The 20,599-nt window shown below is 39.0% G+C and overlaps 1 non-coding gene and 1 pseudogene across 1 annotated transcript; both read right to left on the bottom strand.

Moving 5' to 3' along the window:
* Positions 1–716: 716 nt before the first annotated feature.
* Positions 717–4,036, bottom strand: LOC132057683 (photosystem I P700 chlorophyll a apoprotein A1-like; annotated as a pseudogene).
* A 3,571-nt stretch (positions 4,037–7,607) lies between these two features.
* On the bottom strand, positions 7,608–7,714 carry LOC132058656 (small nucleolar RNA R71). Its single transcript, XR_009415376.1, has one exon. It is a non-coding gene; the product is annotated as a small nucleolar RNA R71 (small nucleolar RNA).
* Between the last annotated feature and the right edge of the window lie 12,885 nt (positions 7,715–20,599).

The following is a 20,599-nucleotide window of genomic DNA, read 5'->3' as shown; positions in this document are numbered from 1 at the left end:
TATCTATTATTCACATAATGTTTCAGTATTTATACAAGGTACCAAGAGAAGTAACTTACCAAAGATTGGAAATTCAACTTGGTAATGAAATCCTAATCAAGTTAATTACAATCAGATTACAAGGGATCATAGTCAAATCAGTGGCGAAGCAAGAAGTTTGGTCAAGGATGTTCAAGATTATATATATATGCCGTGGGAGGGTTACAGTTCTAAGGATGCAGTAGTTATTAGCGAGCGTTTGATATATGAAGATATTAATACTTCTTTTCACATACAGAAATATGAAATTCAGACTCATGAAACAAGGCAAGGCCCTGAAAAAGTAACTAATGAAATACCGCATTTAGAAGCCCATTTACTCCGCAATTTAGACAAAAATGGAATTGTGATGCTGGGATCTTTTGTAGAGACGGGTGATATTTTAGTCGGTAAATTAACACCCAGGTCATGAAAGAATCGTCTTATGCCCCGAAAGACAGATGGTTACGAGCACAAAACTTTACTACTCAAGCTGCATTATATATCCACCACCAATATCGCAGGATTCATCATGACAGGAGCTTTTTCTCATGGAGCTATATTTTTCATTAGAGATTACAATCCGGAGCAAAATGAAGATACTGTATTGGTAAGAATGTTAGATCATAATGAAGCTATCATAGCTCATTTAAGTTGGGCCAGTTCTTTCTAGGATTCCATACCCTGGGACTTTATATTCAAAATGATGTCATGCTTGCCTTTGGCACTCCAGAGAAGTAAATCTTGATTGAACCTATGAGATGGGATATGATTGCATCACGATTCCTAAGGACACGATCTAATAGATCGTTGTACCTAGTAGTTGGATCATGATCTCTTACCATAAAAATGGCTGCATGCGCGGCAACACCAACTATGAGAAATCTACCAATCCACATGTGATGTGTGAACAATGACAGTTGTGTACCATAGTCAGTAGCTAAATACGGATAAGGGGGCATGAAATACATATGATGAGCTACAACAATGGTTAAAGAGTCTAACATAGCTAAGTTAAGAGATAATTAACATGCCATGACGTTGTTAGGATCTCATATAGACCTTTATGGCCCCGACCGTAAACGGACCTTTATGAGCTTCTAAAATATCTTTTAGTCCATGACCAATACCCAGCTGGTCCTATACATGTGACCCGCTATTAGGAAAAGAATTGCAATAGCTAAAACGGAGATGGGCAATATCACCACCATGCACTTCCTAGTTACTGGATCTAATCCTCCACGAAAAGTAAAAAAGTTTGCATATTTTGACCAATTCAAGGTGAAAAATAGGGTTGCTCCCTTGAAAAAACTGGGATAAAGTTGAGCCAAAAGATCTCGATTCAAGATAAATTCATGAGGAAGTGATATCTCTTCAGGATCTGCTCCAAAGATTTAGAAATTGGTTAATCGGTAAAAATACATGTACTTGATGCCCCGCCCAAGAGAGAGACCCAAGACCTAGTAGCCCTACTGAATGGTAATTCAGCAAATATTCTACATCTTGAAACCAAGCCAATTTTGTCGCCGCTTTATGATAATGAAACCAACCAGCAAAAAGCATTAACGCTGCAAAGACTAATGCCCCAATTGCTGTACAATAGTGCAATTCACTAGTTATTCCAGATGCTCTCCAAATCTGAAAAAAACTAGAGGTTATTTGTATTCCTTGGAAACCCCGCCTACGTCACCATTTAATATTTCTTGGAGCACCATTGGCCAAACCACCTGGGCACTAGGCCCAATGTGAGTTGGATCACTTAGCCACGCTTCATAATTAGAAAAATGAGCACTTTGAAAATACATGCCGCTCAGCCAAAGAAATATGATAGAGCGTTGACCAAAATGGGCACTAAATACTTTTTGAGAGATCTCCTCCAAATCACTGGTATGGCTATCGAAATCGTGAGCATCAACATGTAGGTTCCAGACCCAAGTGATAGTATCAGGCCCTTTAGCTATTGTTCTAGAGAAATGACTCAATTCCGCCCATTCCTCGATAGAAGTTTTTACGGAGATCCCTATCTACCAAATATATATATATATATATATATATATATATATATATATATATATATATATATATATATATATATATATATATATATATATAGTATACATAAATATTCAAGTAAGTTTCTTAGACAATTTTGGTGTTTGGTTAGATATTAAAGTTGGCAACTTATAAAAATAGTAAAATGTGAAGTTTGGAAGGATAGATATAGAGATAATGTTATTATATATACACACACATAAAGTAATTTTTACATATATATATTCAGTATAGTTTTCTCTATATATATTTTGTGGGAATATACCGGGTATGTTGTTATTGTACAATATAATTTTCAGATGAAGGGTGTTCAACTGGCCACCCTTCGGTCTATGTAGCTCCGCCACTAAATCAAATCATACCAGATTATAATCAAATCATATCAATCTATCAATCACTAGAGAATACAATGATTTCTTAGATGCCTGTTCAAGATGACGATCGATCATAAACGCCAATCTTGCACCGAAGATCTGCAAACAAAGAACTAGGGAGAGTTTTTGTAAGTAAATCCGCAAGTTGAGTTTTTCCAGAAATATGAGAAACTCGAAGCTAGCCATTTTGAACTATAGTGCGAATGAAATGATAATCAACCTCGAGATGCTTCATCCGCAAATGAAAGACTGGATTAGCAACAAAATATATGGTACCTAAATTATCATAGTAGACAACTGGTTGCCTTGGTAATGAAATAGCAATCTCACGAAGTAAGTTCGGAATCCATTGAATTTCAGCAGTAGTAGAGGCAACATAACGATATTCCGCTTCAGTTGATGATCTAGCTACACTAGTAAGTTCTGAATCCATTGAATTTCAGCAGTAGTAGAGGCAACATAACGATATTCCGCTTCAGTTGATGATATAGCTACACTTCGTGGTTTCTTTGAGCTCCAGCAGACTAGATGTTTACCAAGATAGACATAAAAGGCACTAGTGGAAAAGCGAGTATCCTCATTTCTTGCCTAATCTGTGTCTGAAAAGGCATGAAGATCAAGTGGAGACTTACGATGCAGAAATAGACCATAGTTCATCATTCCAACTAAATGATAAACCACATGTTTGATTGCAGATCAATGATTTTTAGTCGGATGATGGGTGGATTGTGTTGGCTTATTTACGACAAAGTCTGTATCCGGTCTTGTCAATGCTGCAAGCTGCCAACAACAATTGATAGACCATAACATCATCAAGATGTGTGATGTCCTTCAAGCACAAGGAATTTTCAATAGATATGGGGGTATTGACTGCTTTCACACCATCCATCTGTGCCTTATCAATTAAGTCATTGATATTATACTTCTTTTGATATAAGAAGAGCCCATCAAATGTTCTCACGACTTGAACACCAAGAAAATAGTTAAGAGAACCAAGATCTTTGATCGAGAAGCATTGTGCAAGTCTAAAAAAAAAAATTGATCGACAACATTTAGATTACTCCCAGTAACAACCATGTTATCAACATAAACGACTAAGTAAATAGTGATACCCAACTGATTCTAAATGAAGAGTCAATGATCAACATGAGAAATCTGAAAACCCAAGGTTAGAAGATAGCTATGTAGTTCGTAATACCAACCTAAGGTTGAGTTTGCAAACATGTGTAGGTCTTATGTGGTCAACACTACCTTTAGGTTGAGCCATATAGACTTCTTCCCATGCAAGAAGGCATTATTGACATCTACTTGACACAAAGGCCAATCTCACGTGACATCTACAATTAAAATAACCTACAATTAAAATAACTCGAATTGTAGTGTGCTTAGCAACTGGAGAGAAGGTTTTATAATCAATGCTCGTCCGTTGTTTAAATCCTTGAGCAACAAGATGTGCTTTATATTATTTAATGAATTGTCAGAATTGAGCTTGACTCAAAAAATACATTAAGAGCCAACTAAATTTTGCTTTGCAGTAGATGGAATGAGCTCTCATGTACCTTGAATTGTAATGCTTGAATTTCTTCATCCATGACTACCTTCCGAGCAGGATCATTTAGTGCTCGACACAGATTTTGGCTTGATTTTGATCTTGGGCAGTAAGTTGTGCTCAGAAAGTACAACATGTTGGACAATAAGGGAAATAGAATAAGATGGTGAATCATGGCTAGATGTATTTGCAGGGGCTTTGGATGGAGTGTCACTGCCTTGGATGAGAGAACTGGCTATTGTGCTAGAAAGGGAGGTGTGCAAGCATAACATTTTGTGTTGGTTTATGGATATTATTATCTACTTGATTGATCATGGGATGAGTGTTTCCCGATAAGTCCCTGTCATGGTTAGAAGATAAGAAAGTAGGAGAGAAATTTGGCGAGGATCTCATACAAGAAACATGTACCGATGATCTTAATGACTCATTTGATGATGGAGTACTGTCATTTGGAGTAGTTGGACCAGGGGAAAGACATTCACGACTAATCATATTTGTACTAAGAGAAAGGGATCGTCCAAAGAGTAGAAGAGGAACAAACAGGTGAGTTTGAAAGGGGTAAGTGTGGAATAATAAAATAAGGAGTTCAATTCTCAATAATAACATCACACACTCTAACATCACTAAGTTGGATGGTTTGAAAGGGAACTCATGCTCAACAAAATCTACATGTCTCGAAATAAAAAGTGTCGAAGTGACCGGACCATAGCATTTATGTGCACTATGATTTAAAGAATACGCAAGGAACACACTCTGAGATGAATGAGGTTGTAGTTTGTTTTGTGCATATGGTCTCAACCAAGGATAACATAGACAATAAAAAACACAGCTTCATATAATTTGGAAGAGATCCAAATATTCAAAGATATGGTGAATCATTTTTCAATAAAGGGGTGGGCATTCTATTTACCAGATATGTGACAGTTTGAAAAGTGTATGACCAAAATGATAATGGAAGATTAACAATATAAAGAATAGATATACTTATTTCAACATTATGCCTATGCCATTTTTCGGCCGTGCCATTGTGGTCAGGAGTGTGAGGAGGAGTAAAAAAGTGAGAGATTCTATTAGAAGCAAAGAAATCCTTTAAACTGATAAATTCACTACCAATATCTGAGTAAAAGCAGACAATAGAGTGACTGAAGAATTACTCTGCGATGACTTTAAATTTTGGAAAAATATGCGCAACTTTATATTTCCCTTTCATAGGATAGAGCCAAACATATTTTGTATAATGATCCACAAAAATAAGATAGTACTTAAAGCCATCAAGAAAATCTAAAGGTGAAGTTCCCCATATATCAGAATAACTAAATTCCAAAGGTCGCGCCGATTTTATTGAAGAAACTAGAAAAGGAGTCTTGTGCATTTTATTGAACTTACAAGAATTACAGAAAATCTTAGAAGTGTTTGTTGGAATGGGTATACAAACAACAACAACCCAAAAAAAAATAAAAAAATAAAAAAAATCAAGTGTGATCCCGCAAGTGTGCTATGGGGAGGGTAGGATGTATGCAGCCCTGCCCCTATCTTTGTGAGATACAGAGGCTATTTTCGGTAGACCCTCAGCTCAGAAGAAAAGTACACGTGGCAGGAATGTAAGAAAAAAGACAACCAAATAGCAAGATGCAAACAAATATGACAACTGATAGTAACACATGATGTGCCACGCAATTTCGGCACATTTGATACTTTTTAAAGGTGAGTTTTACTTCTTTTCAAGCAAGTTTGTGTCATTGTGTTGTGTTTTTGATGTGTTACAGGTATTTAGTGTCCATTAGGCGAAAGTCGGGAATTCTGTGAAAGGAAGTAAAAAGAAGTGAAAATAGAGAAGTTTGCTAAAGAGGAGGATTCACGGTACAAAAGAAAGTCCGTATATCATTTTACGGCCCGTTAATTGTACCGTAAAACCATCACAGTGAGCCGCTCAAGCTGAAGAAAATTCACGGCAAGCTATATGGACCGCAGATTATTTTACGGTCTGTAAATCCCAGCGTAGATCAGTAACAGTCAGCATCCCAACCTGAGGAAAATCTACAAACCGTAAATTGATTTACGGTCCGTCAAAAGGAAGTGTAGAACTGGAAGAGAAATTGAACTTTACGGTGGAAATTGAAGATTTTACGGACCGTATCTTGATTTGACGGGGGCAGTTTTTTCAAAATATTTTCCACATCTTGGACCATTATAAATACATAATGTAGGGTTCTGTGAGTGATTCTTAGTCAGATTTACTCTCTTTCTTCTTGGCATTGAATACTTTATAGTTTTTGAAGCTTTTGAGGACAAGATTACAACTTTTTATCTTCTTTATTCGATAGTAAGCATTAATGACTTCTTCAATATCTTGTTTTGCATTAAATATTATGAGTAGCTAAATTCAATACTAAGGTTGTGAACCCAATGATTGGTGTTATGTGATTGGGTGTTTGTGATTGATATAGGCATAATAGGTTGTTAGGGTTTACTTCTTCTTTATTCTTCAATGTTAGTTGATGGTTGCAAATATTAACTTAAGCCATAAACCTTACGTTACTTGGGAAAAAAAGTTAGGGTTTGGTACGGATAAGTAACAAGAACTCGGGGCGTTAACCCATGTTTAATAAATTCACTTAGGAATAAGAGGAATGTACTTCGCACATATTTACTGTTCTTCATATCAACTCTTTTATATTTGGAAAAATCATAAAGAGAAATACTTTCTAATTATTGGGAAATATTAGGAAGTCAATTAGAGGTTAAGTGCATTCGTACAACAATTCACTAGAATTATATCATATCATCACCCGTAGCATTACACTTCATCTAAAAGGGGACATAACCTTGGTTTCTTTATTCCAATTAATTACAATCTAAGCAAAATAGTTAGTAAACAAAACACTCTTTTACAAACTCACGGGAATACAAAATTAGACCTCAAATCAGTACTCAACTACCTTAGTAACCTTTTCACAGCCTATTCATGTGGGGTTCGACCCTAACCTAGTTGGGTTACTATATTAGACAACGTCCGCTTTACGCTATTAAGAAGGTGTAATTTAAGCATATCAAATTTTGGTGCCATTGCCGGGGAATACGGTTTGAAATTACTAAGTTGTGTGTGCTTTACTTCAAGACTTTTTCTATTCCTTCACACCTTGTTTGTTGTTTTCTGTGAACCAGGTGATCATGGCCAATAGAGGAGGACATGGAGCAAATGGTGGTAGGAGTGTGCAAGTAGAGCCCCCAGTATCGGAAATTGAGGAAAAGGAGAATGTTTTTGCGGATTATATGCAAGAAGTTGAATATGCATCTGCTATTGTTCCACCTAGAGTTAATTCCGCAAGTTACAAGATCGATGCTACTATCTACCAATTGCTCAAACTTGAGGGATATTTTTGAAACTCTACAGATAATGACCCTCATCAACACTTGAAGAATTTCATTGGTGTGTGCCAGACACATATCCAGAATTCTGTTACTCCTGATGTAATTCGGTTAAGAGTTTTCAAATACTCTTCAGCTAGCGAGGCAAGAGATTGGTTTGAGAAGTTTCCCCACAATGCCATTCATACGTGGGGTGAGCTGGTGAATGTCTTTCTCAAGAAGTGGTTCCTCCGAGCAAGAAAGCTGAATTCCATAATAAAATTTATGAGTTCAAGCAGCTTCTGGGGGAGAAATTATATAAGGCTTGGGAGAGGTTCAAGCAGTATTTGCAGCAGTCTCCAAATCATGGTTTTCCAGAGCTTATATTAATGGAGAAGTTCTATACAGGGTTAGATTCGATGACACAAGCAGTGGCAAATAATACACCTGATGGGTGCTTCATGGACACGACATATGCCCGAGTCACTCAATTGCTTGATAGGTTGACTACTCATAATCAAGCATGGCATTACGGTGGTGTTGATGGTGTAGCTGTCACACCCCGACGAGGAGCATGACGGGAACCAACCTATAGGCCGGATACCACCTGGCGTAACAGTTACCATGATTATCATCACATAATATGGCTCAAACATGACTCGAAGGACACCTGCACGTAGAAAAGGCCCAAATAGAGAAATATGCAATAATTCAACATATATATACATAAGCAAGCTGACAAGGCCGCTACAACACAATAAGTGTCATAAAGCCGACAAGGCTTTCAGGAGAATACCAAAATCAAAACGTGACCGACAAGGTCAGACATAATATCTACATACTCCATTGTGTCTATGAGCCTCCAAGAGTGTGCATATGAACATATATCATGATAACATAAATATACCGGAAGATAGCAAGTTTGGTGTAGTGGCACTTGCTGACACCCGCTGAAGCTGATAGTCCTACTGAAGAGGTCCTCCACTCTGTCTGTCAAGACCTGAAGCACGAATGCAGCGTCCCGTGGAATGGGACATCATTACTGATAAAAGTACTGAGTATGTAAGGCAGGAAACAACATCATAAGTAAGACATAAATATAGAAGGATAGAAGTAACCTAAGCCATCTGAGGACGTACAATATGCAATGCATAAGTTTAAATCATATGCAAATGTGTGTGTGTGTGCGCGTGTATAGTACATCATCATCATCCCGCGTCTGGGGCATCATCATAACATGCCCACTGCAGTGGTGTGTGCATCTACGTGCCTGTCCGACCGACTATAGCGCGGGGCGGTGTAGTAAAATAGTGCAATAAATATATGTATAATGCATGAGGAGTCAATGGACTGACATTGGGCCTTTCAGAGTGATGTAAGGTCAGTAACCTCTGACTGAATTATGGAATTCGTATCAAATACAAAGAAATAACTTAAGGATGATAAACATGAAAATATTTCAAGAATAAATCAAAAAATTAAGGTATTAAGATTTGAAATACATAGCATAGGAATGGACTGAATTGTTATGGAACGCTCGTGTTCATATTCTAGTTGGATTTGTGCCAAAGAAAGAGGAAAACAAACACCTTACATACCTTATTCGTCAAGCTGCTACTCGAAAGAATCCTTTATTTCGATGCTTGCCCTTCACCCGAACCTATATTGAAAAAATATATCCTTAATCATATTCCGTCATGTTCATACATCAACTTAGATAAGTTGTATATCAAAGGATGATTCGGATTACGAGAATTCGGTAAGCATTTCCCCTATATCATCTACTTCCACCAAATTCCAAAACAACTCCCAAACATCATTAACAATAACATAATCAAGATACTACATGTAAAATATATACAAATCCATCTGAAACTTCCTTCGAAAATCAGTTCATAAGCCAATAACATCGACATATCAAACTAAGACCTTTATACTATGTGTTCCTTTACTTTAAACCATTAAATCCTCCAAAACAACTCAATATCAAAGTTAAGATGAAGAACATACCTTTTTCGGTCCAAAATCTCTAAATCCAAACCCTTTTTTCAAGCTTAACATCTATAACTTCAATAGCGACAATAGCTATGCTTGTTGCCACAAGCTTCCCGAGATTACATTACATAACCTCCTTATGATTTCTTTGTTTTAATGATAAGGAATGTTAGGAGAGGTGTGCTAGAGGTTTCTAGAACTCTAAGGGTGTAAGAATTAGGTGTAAATGGGTGGGAATTGGTATTTATAGGGCAGAAGGTCAGTTTCCACCGGCTTACCATTTGCCCTTCACGTTCACGAGGCCTTGGCTCGCGTTCGCGGAGAAGCCTCTGATAGCCTATCTTGAAACACCTATAACTTTCTACTCCGATGTCGTATCGACAAACGATTTGTTGTATTGGAAACTAGCCTCAATGAACTTAAATTTACATATGTTATGCATTCCATAACTCTTCATATTATAGGAGATACACCTCCCTCAAATTGGACCAAATATTCTGTCCGGAATTCTGCCAAGTTTTTCCAAAATTTTGACAAACTTAATTCCTTCATTTTGCTTGATCCAGAACCCTTATATACTCTCTTAACACTTGTTAAAGGTCTTGATTAACCTTATAAGAGTTCCATGACCTCTCCGGCTTACGTTACTTTACTTACGTTGCAAACGATGCAAAAATTTTTCGAGGTATAACAGTAGCGTATGGGTCTCCGTTAATCAACAGTATTGTGAAAGAAACACAACAAATTCTAGCCTAGATTGAAACCAACATTACTTTGCTAACGAAGAGGTTAGATGAAAAAGAAACTAAGAGAGTGAATACAGTTGAAGATGTGCAGACTATGCCGAAAGGGATGTACCAAGTTCCTGAGGGTCCATATTAAGAGGGACCTCCTATGCAGTATGAAGATGCTAATTATATGAATAACTAAAGGGAGTTATCAGAGGCAGAATTGCCAAGGAGGTTATCAGAACCAAAATCAAAATTAGTGGAGACCTCAACACGGGCAAGGTAATTACAACAATAATTATGGTAGATCGAACCAAGCTAACTACAGCAACAACAATAATTTCAGAAATAGGAGTTCCAATCCCTATGATCCACCGAAGGATCAATCGAATGAGCAAAGAAGCTCTAAGCAGGAGAGCATTCTTGAGAGGGCACTATCCAACCAAGAGAAGTCCGATAAAACTTTGAAGGGATTGACCGAAACTATAGGCTCCCACACTGCTTCCATCTAAAAGCTTGAGTCACAGATAAGAGATATTTCGAGAGAGCAATACCCTCCACAAAAGGGAGGCCTCCCAAGTGATACAATTACAAATCCCAAGAGCGGTGGAGGTAATTATCTTGAGAAGTGTGCTTTCATTAGCACCCGAAGTGGGAAACTGCTTCAAGGTGTGGGTGCAAAAGTAGCTAAAAGGGGCCTACAGAAGAAGTAGATACAGAGGTGCTATTTGAGGTGCCAAGTGAGATTGAGAAAGTGCAAGATGAAATTCCGAATGTGGTTGAAGTTGATCCTGTGCCAGATGTTCCAAAGGCTCGAAATGTGAGTAGTGACAAAGGGAAATGTAAAGTTACTAGGGCACTTAGGCTCTTGACTTAATTGATAAAATATTCACCTCCCTTTTCTCAGAGGTTAGTGAAGAAAACTAAGGATGCTAAAGAAAACTACGGATGCTAAGTGTCAACGTTTCTATGATCAACTGAAGTAGCTATCAATGAATATTCTGTTTCTTGATGCCTTCCAAGAGATGATGGGTTTTGTGAAGTATTTAAAAGTTCTATTGACGAAGTAGAGGCCAGTTAAGCATGACACTGTGAGTGTGACTCATCATGTTAGTTCTGTCATACCTACAACCAGAGTTCAGAAGAAAGAGGATCCAGGGGCTTTTACTATTTCGTGCACTGTTGGCCATCATGATTTTGCTCGTGCTCTCTGTGATAATGGGGCTAGCATTAACCTAATCTCATTTGCTATCTATAAGCAATCAGGATTGAGAATGCCTAGACCTACTATCATATGACTGCAAATGGTTAATAGATCCATAAAGAGGTCAGTTAGGTTTGTTGATGACGTGCTTGTTCGAGTCGGCGAATTCCTTTTACCAGCAGATTTTGTGATTCTTGATTGTGCTGTTGATCAAGATATTGATATTATTCTGGGGAGACCTTTCCTTGCCACTGGAAGGGCTTTCATGGATTCAGAGAAGAACGAGATCAAATTTTGTGTTAACGATGAAGAGGTGACCTTTCAGGCCAGCAAAGGCATGAAACTACCGAGTGCTTACGAAAGCATTTTGGTTATTGATGCTATAGATATAATAGACGAGGCCGTTGAATTCAAGATGGAAGAAGAGTGCCTTGGGGAAACAGTAGCGGCTATCCTAGTCAATTTTGATGCAGATGATATGAAGGGATATATAAAAAATGTAAATTCGCTTGAAGGATTGGGATATTATTCTTATCAGCCAAAGAAATTATCTTTTGATCTTGAGAAAACTCCTCCTGCAAAACCATCAATTATTGAGCCACCAAAGCTTGAGCTCAAGAAACTCCTAGCACATCTGAGGTATCAGTTTCTCGGTCCGGATAGCATTGTCAGTTATTGCTTCTGCTTTGCTGACGGATAAGTAGATGAAGAGGTTACTGGAAATTTTAAGAGGGTACCGGTGAGCTATAAGGTGGACCATTGCAGACATTCGGGGGATTCCCTCTGGCATCTGTGAGCATAAAATTCAACACGAGGAAGATAGCACACAGAGTGTTGAACATCAGAGGAGACTGAATTCACCTATACAAGAGGTGGTCAAGAAGGAGATTATTAAGTGGTTAGACGCCGGAGTGGTTTTCCCGATTGTAGATAGCAAATGGGTTAGCCCAGTGCAATGTGTTCTGAAGAAGGATCGCATCACAGTGGTGCCCAATGTGAAGAACGAGCTGATTCTAAAAAGAACAATTATAGGGTGGAGAATGTGTATGGATTATCGAAAGCTCAACTATGAAACATGCAAGGACCACTTCCATATGCCTTTTATTGATCAAATGTTTGACCGCTAGTGGGGCAGTCTTATTATTGCTTCTTGGATGGGTACTCTGGCTATAATCAGATTAATATTGCCTAGGAGGATTAGGAGAAGACCACATTTACTTGTCCTTATGGGACTTTTGCGTTCAGCCAAATGCCATTCGGTCTATGCAATGTTCCAGCCACTTTCCAGCCTTGCATGATGTCTATCTTTTTTGATATGGTGGAAGACTTCTTGGAGGTCTTCATGGATGACTTTTCTATTGTCAATGATTCGTTCGATGATTGTCTTGACCATCTGGGTTGAGTGTTAAAGAGGTGCGAGGAAGCCAACCTTGTTGTTAACTGGGAGAAGTGTCACTTTATGGTGAAGGAAGGAATTGTTCTTGGCCACAAGCTGAAAAGAGAATTGACATTGATCAAGCCAAGATTGATGTTATTACAAAGCTTTCTCCACCCATCTCAGTCAAAGAGGTTCAAAGTTTCTTTAGGTATGTCGGGTTCTATCGGCAATTCATTAAAGATTTTTTGAAGATAGCAAATCCCATGTGCAAGCTTCTTGAAAAATAGGCTAAGTTTGAGTTCGATGAAAAGTGTCACAAGGTATTTAAGGAATTGAAGGAACGACTTAAATCTACTCTTGTTATTATGTCACCTGATTGGTCACTTCCGTTTGGGCTGATATGTGATGATAGCGGATTCACAATTGAAGCGGTTCTTGGTCAGCATCACAACAAGATCATTCACCCAATCTATTATGCTAGCAAAACATTGAGTGGTGCCCAGATGAATTACACAGTGACCGAACAAGAACTACTTGCCATTGTCTATGCTTTAAAGAAGTTCATGGCCTATTTGTTGGGGTCCCAAGTGGTGGTGTATACTGACCACGCAGCACTGCGGTACTTAGTAGCAAAGAAAGATGATAAGCTGAGGTTGATTCGTTAGATTCTCTTGTTGTAAGAATTCGACTTTGAGGTCAAAGATTGAAACGGGTCAAAGAACCCAGTTGCGGATAATTTATCAAGGCTTGAGGAAGCCGGGAGGCCGATGAGGGAACTTGAAATCAATAATGCAGATGAAAGACTTCTAGCAGTGTCATCTGATGTAGCACCATGGTATGCATACATTGCAAATTACTTGGTGACTGGGCTTATTCCTGAAGAGATCAAGGCATACCAGAAAAAGAAGTTCTTGAGAGATTGCAGGCAATATTATTAGGATAAACCATACTTGTTTTGAACATGCACCGACAACATCATTTGACGTTGTGTTCCTGAATCTGAGGTGATGGATATCTTAAAGGCCTGCCATGACTCTCCTGTTAGGGGTCACCATAGTGGAAATCCCACAACGGCTAAGGTGCTCGAGTGTGGATATTACTGGCCAACTCTCTATCATGATGCAAATTTGATGGCAAGGTCTTGTGACCAATGCCAACGCCAAGGATCGATTGCTAAGAGGCAGGAGATGCCTATGAATTTTGTGTTGGAGGTAGAGATTTTTGATGTTTTTGGCACTGATTATATGGGGCCCTTTGTGAGCTCAGGTGGTATGAAATTCATATTGGTGGACGTCGACTATGTCTCAAAGTGGGTAGAAGCAGTGGCTTTACCCAATAATGAAGGGAAGAGTGTCACCAGTTTTCTGAAGAAGAACATCTTCACCCGTTTTGGCACCCCAAGAACTATCATTGGTAACAGTGGTACTCATTTCTGCAACAAGGCGCTAGGGTGGCCACTCCATATAATCCTCAGACTAGTGGCTAGGTAGAAATCTCTAATCAAGAGATAAAGAGCATCTTGGCCAAGATGGTCAATGCAAACAGGACTGACTAGTCCTGAAAACTTGATGATGCTCTTTGGGCCTACAGAACCACATTCAAAATGCCCATTGGAACTTCTCTTTATAGGCTGGCGTTTGGAAAGACGTGCCATCTGCTAGTTGAACTTGAACACAAGGCCATGTGGACATTGAAAAAGCTGAATATGGATTGGGAGGAGGCAACCAAGCTTAGGTTGTTTCAACTGAATGAGATGGATGAATTTCGGTACCAAGCATATGAGAGTGCAGCCTTGTACAAGGAGAGGATGAAGCACTATCATGATAAAAATATCCTCAAGCGGGACTTCCAAAAGGCAAATTGAAACCCAGATGGTTCGGGCCTTTTCAAGTGGTAAGTATGTCACCCAATGGCGAGATTGAATTGAAGTCCGAGGATGGAACTCAAACCTTTAGGGTGAATGGCCAAAGGGTGAAGCATTACCATTGGTGCATTTTTGGAGACAGGATTATTGATAGTTACCATTTGAAACATGGCTACACTCCTGATCCGGAGTAAAATGGTAGCACCATCATGCCGCTACGTTAAATTAAACGCTTCTTAAAAGGCAACCCATGTTTACATTCATGCACTTTTGATTTTTAGATTGTTTTGATGTTTGTTGTGTGCTAGGATTCTTAAAGAGTTGGAATATTGAAGAAGTGGATAGATAACTGCAGAACAGCCTAGAATGAATCTACGCCAAACTCTACGGCCCATACAATTTTTTATGGACTGCAGATAGAAGCATAGATTGAAGACTATTCCTGATTTACTCTAAAATTTACGGCCCGTAAAATAGTTTATGGATCATAAATGGAAGCGTAAAATGGGGTAGTGAAAACTAGCTCACTGTTACAGCTTTACGCCAGAATTTACGGTTTTACGGACCGTAAATGGAAGCGTAAAATTGTAACACAAATAGGCTTTCCACGTCAGCATGCTTCTAGGTAAGTGATCGTAGAATGGTCCATAAACCGTTCTACGGTCCGTAAAGTAGAACGTAAAAATTAAAATTAAAAAAGACAAATAGGCATTCAATTGGAATAGATAGGGTTTAAAAACCTAAACCGTAAAAACATACACACACACTCCACCCATCACCAACATTCCTTTTCCCACTCAAATTCAAACTCCCCAAATCTCTCCACAAATCACTCCATAACCGTCCCATTAACACCCCTCATTAACACCCATCACTCTATTAACACCCATAAACCCCTTCTCATAAAACCCAATCCATTCATAAATCCAAACTGCATGCATACGCGCATTTCTTTGTGGTTAAAGTCGATTGATTTTTTTCAATTGAACCAAAGTCGTCTCTCAGGTGTGTTGATTTTTTCACTTTCTTCTTCTCACATGTTATGATGCATAAAGGTGGGGATGATGGCTGTATATTCATTTACTATGAAACTTGCATGCAAAATAATGTGATTTTATCTCATGGGTATGTATAATTGAGAATTTTAGTTGGGGATGAGGGTGTTGGCATGTTTTGTCACTACTCAACCCGCCATGACTGACACCCAACTAAGTCCAAGTGGGCGAACCAACACACAAGACCTCTGTTCATTCAAGTCTGATTTTAGATTAAACAAGTCAACGATTATACTCATTCACGCATCAAATAAATTGGTTAAGTCATGCCATAAAATACTAAAACAAGTGCAGAAGTCTAACTATTACAAATTCCCCAAAACCCGAAAGTCATCGTACGTGACTCTAAGCCAAAACACATCTAAGAAACTGAATTTTGTCTAATAAATAACTATAATGTCCAGAATAAGAAAAGACATCATAAGTAGAAGATCTTCGGGCGGCCTGGCATGGGAAGGAGCTTACCCCAAAATCTGTTAGCAATTATCCTCCACGCTAGGTATGAGGATGATTAGCGGTCTCTATATCAAAATCTGCACTCAAAGAATGCAGCAAGGTAGTATCAGTATAAACACTATGTACCGGTAAGCATCATAGGCTGACTAAGATTAGTATCATGCATATCATATGAAATCAATAAAATAAGCAAGCCAATCAATCATACACAAATATCAATGCATCCCAACAAGTCAACCACAGACACACAATACAAATCACCGGATTGCCAAGAATCACAAACACATTAACTACCACGGAGGTAAAAGTACACTATTTCCCCACTCACGGTACACACATGCTATCTAATGTCATAGTTCAGTAGTCATGACCTGCAGGGGACCCATGGTGTCCATGTACCACTCGTTCCGGAACACTCCTCAGACCCGAGCGTAATTTTCGCTCTGAAACGAACGTCGGACGCAGGATATAACAATAAATCTCTCATTTTCGAAATTAGCCTCGGACCACGAGCCCATAATCTAAGCCACATGTGTGCCTTGTTATACCTTCCCAATATCCATATTCACCTCATCTTTCATGTCACAATACTATCGAGAAGACTATATTAACTTCTCATCACAATACAACCACTGCAGAGTAAATCACACAGAATAATGGCATAAAGTCTACACAACATTCAATCACAAACACATAGGAGCTTAACCACACCATATCATGTAATGAATACTAGACATGCTTTCTCCTAATGAAATCACAAACATACATTCATTAACCAAAGTCTAACTCAAGTAAACCGTAACCTACCTCAAAGCAGAGCTGGAACAATGCAAGTCACTCTGCTACAGCCTTTCCTTTCCTCAAAGCCTTAGAATGCTCAAAGTCTAGAAATAGGGGACCCAATGAGTTATAATACTTAATCACAAGTTCCAATGTAAGAATACCCTTCCCTTACCCCATTCCAAGGGTTGGATTATTTTCTAGGTGATAAACAATCTATTTAGACTCTTAGTAATCATTAATCATCAATTTATAACAACATTCATCAATATTTCCATTACAAGCAGTTTTTCTATGGCAAGACACCATTTTTATATAACCTTAAGTCTCCAATCACTTAGCTTATGTCTCCAAATGTACCATTTTTATATAACCCTAAGTCTCCAATCACTTAGCTTATGTCTCCAAATGTTCAATTTACGATCAAGAACAACTAACCAACGCATTTAGATGATAACTAAGAGGAAATAATCATAACCCAACAAGTTTAGAAGTTCCATTAATATTCTAGGGTTTCTAATTCAATTCTACCATTAAAGACCTATGAGGATGATTATAATCATGGAGGGGAAAGGAATGATAGAATGGAAACAATGAAACTTACCTCAAAAGATTGTCTTGCCCTAGCTTGGAATTTCTCTCTAAGTGTTTGTTGGGAAGTGTGTTGGGGTGTTATAAATGAGAAAATAAAACTAAGGCATTAAAAACCCGCATTCTGCCTCCCGTCGACCGCTGCGGCGGTTGCTACACCGCTGCAGCGGTCCCGCTATAGCAGTCAAGTGATCGCTATAGCAGTCCCCCACTTTATTGACTGACCGCTATGGCGGTCGATTCACCGCTATAGCGGTACCGCCATAGCGGTCAACCTTCCACCACAGCGGCCACCAAGGAAATGGTTGGCCGCTGGAAGCAGTCGAGTCACCATTACAGCGGTACTGCCGCAGCGGTAAACCCACCGTTGTAGCGGTCAGTTTTGGGCAGTGTGGTCGTTTTCTATCCAATTTTTCCCCCTACCACCCCACATTTCATCCAAGGCCTTAAAACACAAAACGAAACATGCATACATACAAAAAGACGCCCTACGAATCCAACCGCGGCCTCGGAATTCCCAATGGAGTCCTAAATTTCCATAATGATCGGAAGGGTCGTTACATGTTTGCGTATAATTGGACTTATGAGGGATGATATATCACAACTTTCATTGAGTCGGAAGGCATTTCGATCGCCAATTTCAAATTTTGAAGTCACAATTTGTTATGCTCACCAACTGTTCGATTGAATGCCTGAATGAACTTAAAGGGGTGAGTTCTGAGTAACCCCCAATCTTATAGGAGTGTGAACATTGCTGTGTGAGGTGATATAATTGATTATGACCATGTATGATGTGTAAAAATATAATTGGAATAGCTTTCAGGACTTGGGAACAAAATTGAACTGTTATGTATAAGGGATTTTATGACCAGATTGACGGACCGTAAATGTATTTTTGGATTGTTAAAATGTGTCGTAAAATTCCTTATATACAAATATAGTACACTGTTCCTATTTTACGGTGCAACTTACGGACCATAACTTGCATCGTGAAATAGGTTCCCCAAGTTTTGGATTACTGATCCCATTTTACTGTGAGATTCACAGACCGTAAAACTTTTTACCGACCACAAATCTCTTCCATCAAATGGACCTTCCAAACCATGTTCACTGTGACCATTTGACAGTACCATATACGGACCGTAAAACATTTCATGGCCCGTGAAATAATTTATGGTCCACTGTAATCACTTTGAACAAATTGTGTACATATGATTCTAGCACACTTGTATTTTTTTAATCTTTTATTTTCTTTTCTTGCTTTTAATTAAAAAAGAAAACCCAAAAATATTTTTTTTCTTTTTTCTTTTAGCGTGCGTACTAAGTTGTATTCAATAGGCATGGCCCCGAAATATCAGGTGAGAAGAGGTCGTGCTTAAGAAACAAGGTAGAGCAGGGGCCGAGGTCAGCTACAAATAAGATCGAGACTTCATGACTAGCCCATCGATCCTGAAAATGAGGAAATGGATGATAACACACCTGTGGTCAGGGTCATCAGGCAACAACGGACAAAGACAAACTTCGGCAACCCCTAATCTGAAGAGGGGGATTCATCCTCAACCGATAGTAGCTCCGATATTAAAGGAGAGGAAAGTTCTAGCTCTCAGGAATTTCAAACTCAAGAGGGAGCGGAGACTACAACGAGTAATAGGCAGGAGGAATCAGATGTTGAGAAAGCTAATAGGCAGAGTGAATTGCGAATGAAGGAAAGGTCGGAGAATGCTGTTCGGTTTTATGTGAAAGGTTCAAAGGAAATTTTTGAGAAAGGGATAGAGCAAACCAAAGCAGGAGAGGGTTTTCGTCAAAGCATCAATGAGGAGATGCGAATTAGTATTGATGAGTTGAAGCGATTCCTGAGCATTCTTTCCATGATTGCTCACCACAAATGGGATTTTCTCAGCCATCCTCCTGGAGAATAATGTCCGATCCTTGTGTTAGAATTTTATGCCAACTATGATGTTGAGTTAAACAACCATTTTAGGCCAGTACAACACACAAAGAACCCAGTGAGGCTTCAAAAGGTGACGGTCTGTGGGTTAAGAATTAACATATCCAGCAGGGCTGTCAACCGCTTCTATTTTGGGGATAGAATTGTATTACCTGTAAATAAAGATGGGATTGATTATATACTGAGGAAAAATAGGGATGAGTAGATGAGCGAGTTACCGTGGATGGCTTCAGTTATTGCACGAGGAGTTCCCGGGTGGCTTACCGTCAAAAGTGTTCCGATTAAAAAGGCTGATCTTTCTCTTGAAGCCAAATTCTGGTGGAGTGTGCTGATTAACAGGTTTTACCCCATTCAAGCCGATAATCAGCTCACTATTGACAGAGCGATTCTTGTGGTAGCCATCATGTACTGATATGCCATTGATATAATCGTCGTAGAGGAGATCCGTCAACGGGTACATCAGTCTGGGCTTTCTTTAGTATATCCGGTCTTATCATATGCCTTTGCTTCAAAACGGGAGTTCAGAGGTTCACCTATTAGGTTCACAAAATTGAGGCCAAGCACTTTTATAGCTTAATGAAGAGTAAGGATAAGGAGCTCCGTGCTGCATTATTGACGGTAAGGCTCACATTGCACTTTCACCGACTGAATCTGAGCCACATGATCAGAAAGGGCCAATACTTGAGTGTACCCATGAGGCTCCCGATATTACCACCACGACATAACTAGCTACAACAGATGCTCCAGAATCCTCATTAAATCCAGCTACCTGCACAGCCCCAGCTACTCCCACCATTCTATTTATTTCCACGGCCGCTCCCGCATTGAAAGTCTTACCATGGGGTGTCCTTATCCCATTCACCAGGTAGAACTTCCATGATTCCTATGTCAAAGCAGATCGAGCTGATCGACAGATTGGCGTACCTATTGGAGGAGTTGGAAGGGTTCGTGGCAAAAGCAAGAAAAAGGCCTTAGACCTATTGAAAGAGTCACTCACTACCTCACACTATTAAATCCACTCTCGGATAGATGGAATTGAGAGACGTGTGCTAGAGTTGGAGAAAGTACCATTAGATGTTAATTTGGGGACGTTCAAACGGGATATATCTCAGCTGAAGGATGATGTCCTTTCATTACAAGTGAAAGAAGGGGTAACACTTCTTTCGGCACCACCAATTGATTTGGCATAACTGGTACCAATTGTACAATTGATGTGGGGTGACTTTCCACCTATAAGTAAAGGAAAAAGATAAAGATAT

The sequence above is a fragment of the Lycium ferocissimum genome, chromosome 5 (genome assembly GCF_029784015.1).
Source record: "Lycium ferocissimum isolate CSIRO_LF1 chromosome 5, AGI_CSIRO_Lferr_CH_V1, whole genome shotgun sequence".
In the NCBI taxonomy this organism is placed as follows: Eukaryota; Viridiplantae; Streptophyta; class Magnoliopsida; order Solanales; family Solanaceae; genus Lycium; species Lycium ferocissimum.
The sequence above is the reverse complement of the archived record's forward strand: the minus strand, read 5'-3'. Positions and strand labels throughout refer to the sequence as shown.